The following is a 16,972-nucleotide window of genomic DNA, read 5'->3' on the forward strand; positions in this document are numbered from 1 at the left end:
AACATTACAGATTAATATAGCCTTGCAATGTTTTTGTTTTCCTAAACTGCGTTTAACATTGCAAATTAAGACTGAGATATTGGATAGAGTAGAACATAGCTACTCACCTTGGCATTTAAGAACACTGCAGTTTTGTCTTTCTACTCTGCAAAACGTTACTGTTCACAGTGAAACTGGGTCTACATACTCACCCAGTTGCTGATCCTCCTTCACTGCCATATTGCTGCACTCATCCCTGACTGAATATTTACCAGCAATTGTCTGAGTAACTTGGTTAGGGGCATCCCGGAGGGTAGGTTTTCAGTGTTACAAAGACCCATCTCATTTTTCAGTTACAGTCAGGAGGGCCCTGCTCGAGGGGTGGAGAGATTGCTTTGGGAGCAAGTACAGATACTCAGCAGAGATGAACAGCAGAGCACAAGACAAGATGGGCCCAGAGGCACCTTGCAGAACGGCCACGCACTAGGTGACTCCTGAGAAAGTATACGGAGCAGAGGTACGGCTCTTATTTCAGGAGATGACAGATACAGATCTTCTCCTACGGATCTAGAGGAGAGTGTATGAAGTTCGCTACGCGCGAGGATGTTGCCAGAAATCTGTGGGCAAGAGCAAGACTATAGGGAAAAAACCTCTACAATAGTAGAATGAGCCAAGAGAGGCTAGTTCCAGTTCCTTACCTCCACCTGTCACAAGATGACTTTTTCTTCATTTCAAAAGCTGCACCTTACTCTAGTTTGTATTTTATTAAATCTCAGTTGGATCCTGCCTTTTGATATTTTCAATGCATTTCCTTTAAATAAAAGGTGCAGGCAGATACACTGACTGATTGGGACCTTGTCACACACATACTCAGAGTAGCAATTAACATTTGCTAGAAGGCAGAGCCATGGAAAAGTGAACTTTTCATTTGCCTGCTATATCTGCATGGCACTGTCCAACTCTGCGTACTGTTGCTGATTCAGGAGTTGCAAGGTAAATCCACCTGATTTTCATCAATATTTAAACAGATATTTTACAGATGTCATAGTGTTACTTAAGAACAGCAATATATAAAACATTATTTGTTGCTACTAAAAAAAGGAAATATTTAGGGATATTTAAGTGGGCTTGTTTTCCATATTTCTAATGCAATCAGAGTTCTAAGAGGAAAGGAAATGCACAATGTAGAAAGCTAGTCATTTCCAAGTACAAAGACATTTTACCCAAAAACCATGTAACAGGGATAGCAGCAGTGTAAGCATCCACAGATACTACCTCAGTGAGGAATTTCCAAAAGAGGAATGCTGTGCACCCTGCTTGTTCGGAAGAGTTGAATTTTAAAGAGTTAGAAGAATCGGGAGAGTTGATTCTTTTTCTTCTCAGACTGCTTTCTCAGTTTTCTGGTACAGAGGCCATTTTTAAACTTCTCTTCAACTACTATATCAGAAAAAAGCTCTTTTAAAAGAGCAAAAGAATTGTAGGTTTCATTAATTTCAGAAGCTGGGTCTTTAGGGGAAAGAAAGAAGAAAAATACACAGTACGTGGGAAAACTCACAATTAGCAACATCAGGAGGATGACCCTCGCAATACTGACCCAAAGAACTTCTTTAAAGAATAGAAGTGCAAAGCACCTGCCTTCATGCCCTATTTTCAAATTTTCAGAGCTTCACAGTTTCAGTGAACTGCGAATCAAACTATGGTGATTTCCACTGTTACATAAACACAATGTCTTTTTACACTAAGATATAGCCTGGGATCAAAGTACCATCAACAGGGAAAAAAGAATAGTCTTAATTTGAAGAATAAAGACAAGAGGCAGCAGTTTTAAGAGTTTTTAAAACTCATTGTTAAGACAAGCTAAAACAGCATGAAAAATACTCAGTGCTGGTTCAAGTTTGAGGCGAGAAGTCCTATAATTTTGTAATTATGAAAGCTTTTCAAATGCCTAATTAGGATGTTATACAATGATTTGAGGGTTCATTTTCATTTTTCTACTACTAGGAAAACATACAAAGTTATAAATAAGATAAAACATCAGACCTAAATATAACAACTTAAATTGCAAGGATAACCCCTAATAATTAATACTACAAACATGTTCCCTGTCAGGAACTACAACAGAAACAAGTGGCCAACAGGAACATAAGCTGTTAAAGACAATGCAATACATGTGACCTGTAAGCACCACAGGCATTACCATCTCCCAGCCCTTCCAAACCATTTTTTAATATCTCTCGTTTCACATGGCTGTGCACACAATTTCTGAATGATCCTTTTTGAATATTTCAGGAGGTAACAAATCTCACACCTTCACTGAAGGGAAAAAAAAAAAAAACAACCAACCAACCACACACGAACAAGAGTTGCAGACCAAGTCGGAGGGGGTAAGAGACCCTCACAGGCAGCATCAAATGTTTCCCAGCTTGGAACGTGGGGTGCCAGTGACGTACTGTGACCACCACCACTGCTTGAGGAAACCTGAAACTCTCAGCATTAGAGACATGGGAAGGACACCAACAATAGAGGTAAATATTTGTAAGTTTTCTTGCATAACCTTTGTAAGGATGTTATTACTATAAATTAGGCTTTTCTGTTGTATTTTGGACTACAATTATTATAACTAGACTAAAAACTGGGTTTTGTTTTTAGATTGAGATCCCAATTCGGCTAGCAGTAACTTCTGGGCTCTATAAGCATCTATGGTATGTTCCCTTCAGCACGTAAGAGTATTTTGAGTGTAAATGGGGCATTTGCACCGTTTTCGCTGTCCTGCACAAAAGGCCTCTAAGCTGCTAAACAAAAGTCAAATGATTTCACTACTGCACTACTAAGAATGAAAATAAAAGAACCATAAAACAAACTCAAAAATCTGTCAGTTGAAAGATTAACCTTTAACATATCTACCTTGATAGACTGTCAAGGACCAACTTTAAGTTTTATTTGTTAATATAATCTAAGCTCAAGTTCCTAAACTCAAGCACTCAGACTAACAATAAACAAGGCTGATGTTCACATTGACACAATTTAACACTTCGGTTTCCCTTCCACTTGTATGTGTTGCCAATACTACTAAAATTTTCTATTTAAGTTTTCAAAAAAAAAGTGATAAACACTATCAATGTATAGCAGCACATTTGTCATTCCTCTCACAGGGATTGCTGATGCTAGTTAAGACTGACCTAGCCAAGTTATTGATTTCATTTCTAATGAGAATCACACTGTTAAATACCATGTTACTGGGTGGGTTTATAGCTCTAATAATGAACTTTGTATTATGTGTCACAGCTGAACAATTGTATTGTAAAATCAGTAACTTGCTGATCTTCTACCAGCTACAGGGCAGGAAACACTCCAAGTTAGTAGTGTATTGTATCATTATTCATATTCTTCAGCTACAGTATACTTAATCTGCGGTGCAATTTACTATTAAATAAAACAGAAACAAGAAAAAACAGTAAAATATAGGATAAATTAAAGACCAAGAGAATCAAGGAAATATCCAAGACCATAAATGAAGTAACTAGGAAATATGAAAGCAATGGTGCCATTCATCCAATAGTTAAGTGACCTTAAAAATGAACTAGGAATGCTTCTTCCAAGGAGGGAGGCAAATGGCTATAGAACTAAATGAGGATGCATAGGAAACTAAATGTCTTAAGGAAAAATGGGAAAGGATGCTTACCCTAAAAGCAACAAATCAAATGCAGCCCTGGTAAGAAGCAACTGAAAATCATTACTCAAGATGATTGCCTGGGGATTACAGGAAATATGATACCATTGAAAACTGAAGTGAGAGTATTTGCCTGTAGGACAATGCTAATCATCATATACCAGGAGGGCCAGGTGCTTAGTAAGAATGGTCTGGGTTTTGATATAAAAGGAGCTCCATCTGGATTATATCAGTGGCACTGTTTTCATGATAAAATAAGGAAGCTTGAGTCACTTTACTGAGTATCACATTATCTGCTAGTAATGGAATGATATAAAATCCACAGTGGCCAGCCTTGAATATTTCTTCAGAAGTTCCCCAATTCTGGCTGATATTGCAAGGAAAGAGGGGAGGGATGACCTGTCTTTCTAAACTTTCTACTTTTCCTTTGTTTGCTGGAAACACCACCAAGTTGAAGTCTTAAGGAGTAGCTGCTTCCTAATCATTTCATTGGAATTTATCAAAATTGGAAAGTAGGCAAGTGAGGCTGACAGAAAGTGTTCCCGCCCCCCATTACAGTTTCAGAGATGTCAAGAGCATCTCACACTATTACTTATCTTCTCTAAAATCAATTACTATTTTGTTATTTCTGAGGAAATCATGAGAGCTGGCAACGTGGATAATGACTGGAAGAAGAAATTTAAGTTCATGGCTGCTTAAGGACAAAAGCAGCAAACTCTCTTCTAAGCATTTATAGGAACTGCCAACTGCAGCCACCTTCGCTTGGCTCTGTTTCTAAGCAGGCAGACTTCCCTCTCCTCAGTAAGCCAAGCTTCCAGGGCATATACATATTCAGCAGTTAAGCAGAACCACGAGATCTTTTCTATATGAAGATGCTTCATCATGTTATTACCACTTAGATTTAAAAATAAGTAAAAATGTATTTGTTCAATGAGAGACTGTCTGCCCAAGTCTAAGCAGAAGGGCTAGCTTGCCTGAAAACAAGGTGAAATTCAGCAAGCAAGAATGAGACCAGAACTCATACTTTCTGGACCTAAAGAAAAGCTGTGCAATGCTGAGGTCTGCAGGTGGATAACCAGACCCTGCCATGAGGTTAACCTCAGTGAACAGAGCAAAAGAAACTTCTGAACATCACATGAGAAATTGCTGGGTATGTCAGAAAAGCACCGGGGTGGGGAAGGGAAGGAACAAAATTACAGATAGTGCCATGGGGAACAGTTGGATGTCACAGACGGTTAAGAGGAGTTATGGGAGAAAGTCACACTTCATAGACAACTGAAGAGTGAGTAACAGAAACCTGTTCGAGAGCAGAGTCCTGCAAAGGCAACAGAACTTCAATAACCAAACTAGTCACACTGCAAAAGGCTGAGATTACTTAGGTAACGATATCAGAAATACCAACATCATGTACAGATGTAACAAAATTGGGGCAAGCAGAAGTAGGGCTGCTGCTTTCCCCCCCCATTTCCAGCAGGGATGGAAGGGCCCTCTCTGGCTCTAGCAGGCCAGGAAGGAGAATCCTCCTCAGTACCAAAGTCCATGAGATTCAGCTTCCCTTCCCATGCACAAGCAGTGAAACAGCTCTGAACTGTGTTATTTATCCTCTCCTGTAAATTTATGTGCACATTGTGATGTACAGCATTTAGCTGCTGTTAACTACACTTTGCATTTGGGCATTTTATAGACGTATAGCTTACCCTGTTCAATATTTATTATTTATCAAACAGATGATAAAAACTCCAGAGAACAGTTACTGAGGCTCTTCATAAAACAAGAACTTGATTTTTTTCTTTAACCTGATTATCCAGCTCTTAAAGTCATTACAGTAAATTTGCCTTTTATAGATTATCGACCTGAGTTACCTTGCATTTCATTGATAACCTATTATCATGGATTACAGTAACATAACTGCTGAGCACACAGAAGCCCACCACATCAAGCCTGCAAGTAAGCAAACTGATGAAGAGAGCCTTGGGAATTCTTTGCACTTATGAGAAACAGCTGCTCAAAAGCATGGTAAATTGAAAGACCGAGCTACTGACCTGACCAATGCACAGGAGTCCCAAGAGTATATGAAAAAATGCTCTGGCTTCAGGTACTTGCAAGAAATCTGTTTTGTCCTGCTACAGTTCCAACTGATTATATGTATGGCCAAAAACTCTTCACTATAGATTCAATGCTGAAATTCCTGCCATTAAACTAGTGACTCTCACTAGTACCTAGTATGACTTTAGCAGCTTTAAAACAAAATATTCCTATTCCTTTTCAAAAGGCTCTTCTCAAAGTGATCATGTCCACAATTTATATTAAAAGAAAGCTAGTATTTTAAGAATCCAGTAATGAAATGGCTCATTCCATGTCTAATGAATTGCTTCTTCCAGAATGATACTAAGTTTGAGTTTTCATTTTTCAAAAATGTGAAAAAAATTCAAGTTTATTTAGAATTTTTTCCATATTGTTTTTGATTAGTGATGCCTTCAAGAACTATATACACATGCTTTTAAATCCAGCCCATTTCCCTAAGTAATAGGGCAACAAAAACATGAATAGAGAAATTAAATTCCTTTATTCTTCTCCAAGAATAACCACCATGTAACTTTTTTTAATTAAAAAAGTGTTGGACTACTTTCTAACAACACTTATTTTTACAAAATATTCAAGCAGCAAACAAAGTAAAAGAATCAATCCTGCACTTCATGTGTGGAAAATGCATTTGTTAGAGAATAATGGCAATAGGCTTTAAAGAGTTCTATTACCAAATAGTGTAACTGCACGATCCATTTCCGGCTGTACACGCATTTGGTTCTGGAGTGGTAGCAGAGGAGACTTAACTAGTTACATATCAGGGGAGGGAGGAAAAGAAAAATCAGATTTAAGTCTATTGTAATGAACAGAAGTTATAAAAAAGCAGCAGTAAAAAAAAACAATAGTTAGCAAACATGTCTGAAAATAGCTTGACATTTGCAAAGCATTTGTTCTTATAATATGCTTCATTGATATGTTCCTGCGTATCCATCCAACTTATGTTAGTAAACAAATAAGATCATGGACATATGTGAACTTCTTGTACAGTGGTTTGAATCAGCATCATCCCTTCTATAAGTTTAACTCCTTACAGCCACATAAATAATAACATTAGAGTACTATTCTGCAACTTTCCCACTTTATCTTTAGTGAACTGCACTATGCTATACGGAAAAGTGACAGGGCACTCTACATTGCCATTACAGAGATTAAGTAATAAATTCAAAGCCCTTTATATAGTATAAGTAAATTTACTTCTCTAGTTCCTGGTTATAATTTCTAGGGTTCTTTAGTACTGTTTTGCAGCTTTACCTCAAGGAAGGCTATTAATCTTACTCATCTCATGCACCTGAAAAAATAGATAATATATCCAGTATTTGCCATATAGAAGGCAAAATACAGATTCATTTCTGAAGTGCAAAAGCTACTTGCTGCTAATGGAAATTCAGCAGGACTAAAACTACTGCTGAATAAATCTTTCTAAAACATTATAAATATGAGCTATTTATCATTTAATACCATACATAACACACATATCACATTTTATTTAAAAAGTTAATATCAGGGAATGATTTCATATGATTAATCTTATCCCTATAGATATAGAAAGTACTGATCAAACTTTAATAATAAGAATTACAAATATTACTGTAAATAGGATCAGCACCTGTTAATAATATTTTTCTTCCCTCATAGGAAGAGTCATATACAGTTTATTACTTAAAAGTATATTTTGATAAATTAGATTACTGTTTTATGTGTTAATTATTTCTAATAAGAGAATTCTCATCTACAAAGCTCTAAGTTCTCAGTCACCATTTGAATTCCATGAATGCTATTAGTGGAAAAAAGACTATGGGATGCAAACAAGTTTTCCAGAACAATCAAGCAACTTTTGTTGCTTAACCTGAGAAATCTTAAAGAAAGCCTGCATAGAAGTGAAGGGATATTCAAACCCGCTTAATTTTAGTACTCCAATCAGTATTTTTATCAGGTTTTCTTTGGGCAGTTCTAGACACATTCAAATATTCACACTGCAGATAGATTTCCAAAGCATCATCAGAAACTGTTTCTGACATTGTTTAGTTATTAGTTGGATTAGACTCGAGCTCCCAAGGAAAAGTAGAATTGCAGAAGCAGAGAGATGCACAAGCTATGCACACGCTGCAAGATGCGAGATGTTTTACTTTATTGGTTTGTAACTCATTCATAATAAATGAGGCTTGGATTTATATCCCATTTGCAAGCCTTTGCGACTGCAGTCAAACAGTAGTAAAACTTATTTTAAGGCTTCACCTAGGACTGACCTATGGCTAGTGTGATATCTGTCCCTCTTCCACTCCCCTCTCCTCCCCAAATTCCAGCACATAAATTTAATGCTCAAAACAGACAAGACATGTGGTCCAGCTTTCCCTGTTCTACTCTCTGGACTGTAATTTCAGAGTCAAGTTTCAGTTTTGCATTTCAGGAAGCACATTCAACAGTGCTGATACTTGCACACTAAACATGTGAAAGCTTAAATATGTATAAAAATTATGAATAATAATTTAGGACAATGAATGGGAGGATTGTCACCTTGAAAAAAAAAATCTAACAGGCTCTCTGCTGACAAAGAAACCAGACATTGAAGATTAAATCTCAAAACTTCCCACTATAATTTCCCCAGAAATACACCTCCATAGAACAGCCTAACCTAACATCCTACTTTGGACACTAATGATGGGATTTTGACTGACTCACAGAGGTGATTAGTGTTATGCATTTCAGCTAAAGTGGAACTTCTGCTGGCTAACATTAATATTGATAATTTACACAACCTTTTTCCTGGTCCAGCCTCTAGAAACCAAGACAGTCTCATACAACAAACCAGACTGAATTCCACTGTAAGAAGATAATTTAAGCAAGATAAAACTTAGTAGGAAAAGATGGATCCTTATTAATTTAGCACGCTTCCATTTGCGGAGGAGCTCATGAAATAAACGCTGAAATTAATATGTGAAAGCTTTCCTTACAAGCTTTGAAATAGAATTGACTTCACGCAGAATTTCCAAGCCCTGAATGTTAGCTGTCTTTCAGCAGGGGGTCATCCTGCTCCTCATTGGTGAGGAGTTTTTTTTGTTTTTTTCTTTTTAAATGAAGAGAAAAAGGTATCAGCTAGAGCATTAACATTTCTACACTGCTTTTCACTCTCAGATGGACCCAACGCTATTTTATATAGATGGATCAATACTATTTCTGGTTGCCTCTAGTGCTTGTGGTTCACGTTTACATACATACTTCCTAGAGTTGCTGAGGAAAAGGATAGCGAAACAGATGCTTTTTACTCTGTGGATATTCAATTCAGTTGTTGAAGAGGTCAGAAGCAGGCCAGGTTTAAATGCCTTACTCATTTATCTCCTAGAGTTACAACAGGTAAAACATTTGTGTGTTCTGTACTGTCAGCAGTTATCCATCTTCTACAAACTTATCTCCGAGTAACCAATTCAACTTTTTCTTTTTTTAAAAAAAACAACAAATGAACCCCTGGAAATACCAATTAATTTCCATAGACTTGCACTGGAAGGGTAGGACCTCAAGACCTGACATAGTTTTGCAAGTTAGGCACACAAATTCTGTACATAGTTACAGAGGTTTTGTTTGTTTCTTTTTTTAAATACAGACTTGCAACAGACATTTCCATAAGCATGGTCCACTACCCCAACATACTGAAGCTTCATTTACTACAAGTAAAGTTATTTCCCCTAAACTCCTCTCTCCCATAATATTGTTTTTCTTTGTGCTCTGTGCCATCTTAATCCTTTCATTTTCCTCCCTCCCACTCCTACCTTCTCTTTTTGGTTACACAGTCTACAACAGGAGTTACACCTGCGTCCCAGCTACAACAGGTACTAGATGCCCGCTCAGGGCACGTGACAATTTGGCCACCAGGCTGCATTTTCTCAGATGGTTAAAAGGCTGCTTTCTGCCTGCTGCACCCTCAGTGTGGACACAGCTGGACAGTCGACAGCTACTGAATTTCATAGAACTTATTATAGCCTTAACACGTCTAGTGCCTTCCACATTTAGGCAAAAATGGCCAATAAGCTCCAAGGCTATTGCAGATGACTGACGAACACAGTGCAACCATATCAGTAAGCCAGGAAATTAAAGTTATGCTGATATAGCCCAATAGTCCTTATACACACGCAACAGAGTTTTCTTAAATTGGATTTCCATTACTTACAGAAGTGGAAGGATTCTTTACATCTGTGTTTTTGTCAACTTGTAGTTTTAAATAACCAGAGCCCATAAAGATCATTCATCTCTCCTGGGATGTTCTTCCTTAATGCATGCCTCACTGATTATAATACAGTTCATGTACAATCAGAGGGCCATTACTTTATACTGCTGTTAGTGTTATGTGCATCAATTACTAAATGAAATCCAGGGTTATAGCGTTATCATTAAAGTCAGAATTATTCAGGAAACCAACTGGGTAGGTAGCACTTCAGCCAAAATAGCCTTAGGTTGCTTCTCTCTCCACCTCAGTGCAATGAGTTCAACCTCAGCTCTCTGAAAACTAGTATAACAAGTCTTACGGTGTCAGAAATAACCGTCCCACTTCAGGGACTGGTAATTAGCCCTGGCTTCAGGGTTCAGCTAATTAACCACACATTAATTATTTTCATACTGCTTTAGTCTATCTATTGTGTTCCAGCTGCTGTTCCCTTGTATTTAGATTAGCACTCTTGGAACGACGGGTCATTTTGCTGGTTGGCAAAGCATCTTGAAGATATAATCACATCAGCATATTTAAATATGTTTAATATGCTCTAAAAATAGAGAAGCACTAGCTTTATTTACCATAAAGAAAGTCTGTCTAGTCATAATGGTATCATACCACAAAGCTATACATTTTACAAGGATGTAGTATTCCCCATTTTTTGAATGCTAAACTCTGCTTACAGAGTAAATATAGATTTACTAGCAGAAAACACCACAGGACAAGTCACCAAGAGCAGAAAACCCAAAGCATTATGTCAGGGTAAATTTAATGCTGATAAAATTATTTTATGTTAAAAATCATTTTCCTTCTTGTTGTCTATTTTTAGCATAAACTTTCAGAAAGTTGAAAGCTAGTTAGATAAGTAAGCATTTGATGCTACACCATGCTAATGTTTTCCTTTTTTTCTGCTTAACACACAAGTGCTTCTCCAACTTTTTTTTTTTAAAACATTGTCAATAGTTTAGTTTACATAGGAATGATTCAGCCATATTAAGGGGACTAACTTTGATCTCCCTGACAAACTTTTCTGTTTATAAGGCTAAGAGAGAAAAAAAATTGTTTACCATATTCACAAGAAGTTTCCAAAGTCCATCACCCCCAAAATCTTTGGTATTACTGTTTTAATTAGACTACAGTAATCTGTATCTTGAAAGGACGTCCACTCTAATCACCAATACCAACATTACTGTGAGAGTTTGTCAAAGGATATCATTAACATTTCTTGCCTCACAGAAGTTGTGTATTGCACATGACTAAACAGCATATAACACTTCCATTTCCTGATCAGTTTACTAGAGATTCAGCTATTTTATCTCACTTCGCCAGCTTGCCCATTACCTGGATTACTGATTTTTCTAGACTGTAACAGCATATGCAGGAGATACCAACAGCAATACACACCATCTTCAGAAGATTAAAGCTGTTTAGACTTTTTAATTTGCCAGAACCTGTATTAGTCTCAAGAAATCCTACCACTTACCATAAATCCCTGGTTTATAGCAAAGTGGGGTGCAATAATCAATTGTAGAAGAAGAAATTAAGAAAGAACATGAATACAGCCACAACTTTGTCTCTTCCTTAGACTGACAGCACATGTCAAAAGAAACAGAAGTTAGGAAAAATCATAGCACTGATCTTTGCTAGTTCTATACCTACTGCCACAAGGCAAAGACAAATAACATTCTCTGAAGAAATACCGAGTATAGATGGAAACTGTTCATTGAGTAAGTGTGACAGCACTGCTCGAGAACACTTTTTCCCCTTCAACCTTCTCCCCTTGGAGCCTGCTTTTACCAGCTGTTCCACACCAACAAATCACAGTTGCCCTGGGTAGCTTTGATGACAGCATTCCAAATATTTGTAAAGCAGCAGCCTGCAGGTTTAGGCCTGAGAGGAGTTGTTAAAGCAGTTAAATTCAATTTTGGAAAAGAAAAAGGTTGAAGAGCTAGAATCTGGAAAGTGCTGCTGCTCACCATGCCCATGCAACATCTGCTAGCTGTAGTTTCTTCTGAACTGCCATCAGATGCTACAAGTTATTTCACACCTTTCTTTGTGCAGCAGCTGGCCATTTTGCATCTGACCAAGGGGAAAAAAAAAGAAAAAGCCAAACACATACAAACCTTCTGCCTCTGTGCACCACCTACAAGAAAGCTAGAGTCAATAGGGCACTCAGAACTGGGTTTGTGTCACCTGAGCCTTGGAGCATTAACTGACTCTAGGTCTCTCTCTCTAGTCTTTTGACTGGAGAGAGAAGCATGTCCAAAGGCCAATTCTTCCCATCACAAAACAGAAACAATAACAGGCTTCTGCCAGTCCTTATCACAGTGCATTTGGCTTTAGAGGAAGCTCAGAGACAGCTTAGATATGTGAACCTTTAGGCCACTAGTACAAGGCGAGAGACCTGATGCACCATAATCCCGCCATAAGGGGCGGAGAGTGAGCCAAGAGGGTTTCAGTCCAGAGTTTCAGCACTGACTTCTTCCTATACAACTGGAAAGTAAGCAGCCGTGTTTCAAGTTGGGTAAGCAGGTTCAGAGTGAGGGAGACAAAGAGCAGTTCAACTCTGAATACTTTTCATGGGCACAGATTGTTCATCCTTAACCCCCAGGTATTTTAACACAGCACAGCAAGTCCACTGCAGCCTAGGCAGTGGCCATAAGAACCCTGTACTGCTTCCTTAATTTGCCTGTCAGGTCAGAGAGCCAACAACACAGGCCAGTACATAGGATATCATGTCTGAGAGACCATGAACACATAATTTGGCAAGCAGATGAGACTAGACTAGTTTATGCTCTTTAAACTTCTATTAATCCCAGCGATGCTCTAAACTAACAAACTTAAATTGTCTATTATTTGACATGAGTCATTATTAAAAAGGACTACAGATCTGACTATGAATTGTAGACTAAATACATGTGCCAAGGAGATCCCCCCCACTTACGAGGTAGATACAGGTCTACTATCACAGCATCTTCCCATATTGTCTATTATGGTCCTTCCTGAAAACTATTCAAAAAGAGTTTCCATTTCCTAACTGGTTTCTGCACAGTAGAAATGGACTTACCACAGTTGCTCCTTACTGCAAGTTTAAAGAGAATGATGAAATTTGAGATTATGCTTTTAAATAGGCATTCACTGGAGGTTTTGGACCTAAACCTGTGCATGTTCATAGGAAGCCATTCACAGGAGAAAGCCGATCTCTTTGCCCTGTGCCTGAAGGGCCTACTCTGCACAGCGTTCAAAAGCTAACTAAATGCATTGGTAGAACTTTGATCACGTGATTCTGAAGAACAGAATCAGGGTATTTCTACCCTGATTTCTGCCAAGTTTGCCAACAGGTTTACACAACTGTGAATATGAAGAGTTTTCCCTCACTAATAGGTCTGAAAGTTCCAGCCACCCTAAGGCAATCTTTTCAATAAGAACGCAAGGCAGATTCCCCCCCTCCCCATCGCCTTCCCATATAAAGCCATGGTAAAGAACTTACAGTAAAGTTTTATTCTTGGGCTGTGTATTTCACAGCAATTTTGCAAGGTTGTCATGAAGCAGACAAGCATACACTGAAAGTGTCAGATGATCTGCTTTTGTTTTTTGGTTTGTTTCTCACTCCTTCAAAGTAAAATCTTTAGCCTCTAATTTAGACATATTGCACATTTCAAAACAAGTATGTTTGGTATACATGAGCATTGTAACACAGGTATAAAGAGACTGTTTTTAGAAGTGTTTGTGTTCTTGTGCGTATTACCAGCACCTGTAGGTAGATAAGCCAGACACAGCAATGACCATGCAGATAATGCAGAAAGAAAATTCTGCTAAAGATTAATCTTAACTGCTATTTCTAGGTAGAACCAGGAATATTTAAATTCCATCTACAGAAAGATTATTTTCTTATTATTTGTATTCATTTCAGCAGATATCAGTTTACCCCATGTTTATTGCTACTCATATACCTCCTAAGTCAGAAATTCAACACATTTGTATCAATTACCACTATTATGAAGTACTACTTACTGTTACACTTCACAGGGCAGTGCTTTTGGATCTGCATACTTATTAGCAATTTGACAATAGTTATGTAACTGCAGTGAGCAGTAGTCTGTTTAATTTTTTCTAGATGATTAGATGCCATATCTTGAACTATCAGCTATATAATATCATATACATATGCAACTAAATATTGTAAAGAATTTCCATCTTTCATTTTACCCACAGGATAGCAAAGTTGCATACTCAGACATCAAAAGTATTAATCAGCATATAGACTAAAGAATGAGTAAAAGAGATATTTAGTCTTGTTTTTTGCTAGCTGCCATTTTCTTTTACTTCATATACATTTTTCAAAATGTTTCCTTCCATCAAAAGCAAAAATGTATAAACTGAAAATATTACAGCTTCCTCACGCCCCAAATATATGAAATAGTGCAGGACTGCAGTTTCCCGAATTATACTATACGCATTCTTGTGCGTATCAGTTCACTATCATGACATTATAGAACTGTACAAAGGCATCAGAGCAAGTTGAACTGAATATATTATTGTGGTAGAGAGAAAACAGCCATTCACTAATCCTTTATACCTAAGAGTAAACAATACAGTGGGAAAGGAGAGAGGCAGCTTTAGTCATCCAGCACTAACCAGCTACTAGGAATACCGATAGGCATCAAAACAGCCTTTGGTCCTTGCCATTAGATTCATCAGCTGCCAGTGATGTGTGGCCAAGCAGGGGCCCCAGCAACCACCACCATGAAGTGCAAGTAGATTTTGACAAGAGAACACTGAAGGGAGAGGAGAACACCCTCACACACACACACCCCTCACACTCACAATCAAAAAACCACACACATACAACCTACCAATACGAACAGCAAATATACAGCCTCAGAAAAAAGGGTTAGTTATACAAAAGTTGAATGAGTTGAGTGCTAAAAAGACTATGAGCATCTGGTACAGCACTGACTTAGTATCTAGATGTGATGTAGTGTAATTAGACAATATTCTTCAAAGCATTAAACATTCATAAACTGCAAAACACTGAAAACACTCAAAAGCAACCACTTCAAAAAAAAGCCCCTAAATGTATACAACACACAAGATGAAGACAACAAGAAATCCAAAACCTAAACTATGGGATTACCTTTAGTTTGATCTCATTATTTCTAAACTAGCTTTATAATTTTTAATATAATTTTTTTCCTTAAACGTGAACATCACCATCATGTTCCATGTACTTAAGCATCGTCTTACAATGCAGGTGACCACTGCCAAACTGTAGCTGCACTTTTTTGTAAGAGTTGTAGAGCATTTCAACATCGTTTTACTTGAAAGGCAAGCAAAGGTGGAAGGGAAGACGCAATCTGGCACAATACGTTCTTTCATATGAGAGCAGGATTAAACACAGCAATTTGACCATTTATTTTATATCCTATTAAGAGTTCGTAACATGAATCTATTTGCTTCTGCAAAATAGTCAGTTAGACAGGACTCCGTTTCTTCCATGACAGCCATAAAGTTTGATGGAGTGAAACAGAAAAATGCAAGCAGAACATAAGGATAAGGATACTTGCAGTAAACATTGTACAGGTACAGTACAATGCAGAAAAACTATATTCCTATTTCTAGCTTTCCTTTGAAATTTATTTTCAGGTCACCTACACAGGAAGTTTTAGACAGAACTGCAGTAGTTACAACTTCAAAATTAGGCCTCTGTGAAAGGCAAAGCATTGCAGGAAATCTGTAGGGATTGAAAGTCTTATTTATTTCTCTCCAGCTATAACATCTCAATGCTAACGTAAGTGCTTTTTTTTTTTTAAGCAGAGAAAGAAGGAAACTTAGAAGTTAAAGGCTCAAGGTGAGTAAATTACTGAAGTCTATTGGGAAGGTTTTTAGGCCCTTTCAGAAGTCTCAGGGAGGCAGAATTTTTCTTTTAAATGCGGTTATGTAAAACCAACTGGCTCCCTGATTAAGCAGGGCAGTTTTACAAGCTAATTTTCCACAACTTCATGATTTATATACTTACTGGTGGGATGAAGAGTAAACTATGAGAAGTTCAAAAAGGAAATAAAACAAATGGGGAAAAATGAGGCAAACTTGCATCAATGTAGCTGTCAAAAGCAAGGCAAAGAAGCCAATGGGGATGTGTGGATTTAGAGAGAAATGCAAAATTTAGCTTTATGAATAGATTTGGCAAATTACAATTTCATCACTGATGCAAAACATGACCAGAATACCCAGCTCAACAGCCACTAGTAAGCTACAATTCAGATTAAATTTTGTTATTCATAGCTATTTACTAAAGAATAAACTTTTATATGCAAAATAATTCTTTATTCTCTTTCATTTCAAAGGTAATATTTTATAAATTTCATATTTTAACTGCCCTTGCTGTTTTGGGCTCAAGAAAAGGCTGAAAAACTTGTTTGGGAAGCAGACTTACAATATTTGTTGATTGAGCTGGTAAAATAAACAGTTATGTCAATAGAATTCCTCCCAGAAATTTCTTGACCCCAGAACAAGTCTGCTTCCCAAACAGTTTTCCTCTGCCTGCGGCAGAGTTTCTCTTGTGGTAACAGATGAAACATACTACAAGCAGCAGCTCCAAAGGGGTCAAGTAGCATCAACAGTAGCCAAAAAAAAAAAGGCTTTCTGCTTTTTTTTATATTCTGAACAAGCTCAATGGAAATATTATCTTTTCTATAAAAACATTTTTTAAAAACCTACTCTATAGAACATAAGTGAACAATATTGTTCTCTATCATCTACAGGAATAATCTTAGTTTCTATTAAATTTCTACAGCAAGGAACTTTAATTTACCTCTGATTAAATCTTAGGGGACTCTTCCATGAGCTTGAAGCAATTTCAAGTATGTTTTTAGTATGAATGCAACTTCAAAAGGAGATGCATCATGTCCCTAAAGACGTAATTCAACCCAAATAGTTAGCTACTTGTCCAAGTGCTAGAAAACTTGAAAAGCCACACACTTGCAGAACCTGGGATATATTCTTACTGAGTTTAAGATTTGAGAAGGGAAGAAGTG

The 16,972-nt window shown here is 37.4% G+C and overlaps 1 protein-coding gene across 17 annotated transcripts in view; it reads right to left on the bottom strand.

Annotated features, from left to right (window-relative positions):
- CDH12 (cadherin 12) overlaps window positions 1–16,972 on the bottom strand; it is a 646,759-nt gene that overhangs the window by 392,858 nt on the left and 236,929 nt on the right. Inside the window, exon 1 of one of the 17 annotated variants that reach the window (XM_068931497.1) lies at window positions 12,059–12,277. The exons of 14 other annotated variants lie outside the window; for them this stretch is intronic. The gene's annotated coding sequence lies outside the window, so the exon portion shown is untranslated. 2 more of the 17 variants (XM_068931487.1, XM_068931483.1) reach the window with 2 other exon arrangements.

This window comes from Struthio camelus, chromosome 2, assembly GCF_040807025.1.
Source record: "Struthio camelus isolate bStrCam1 chromosome 2, bStrCam1.hap1, whole genome shotgun sequence".
NCBI classification, from domain to species: Eukaryota; Metazoa; Chordata; class Aves; order Struthioniformes; family Struthionidae; genus Struthio; species Struthio camelus.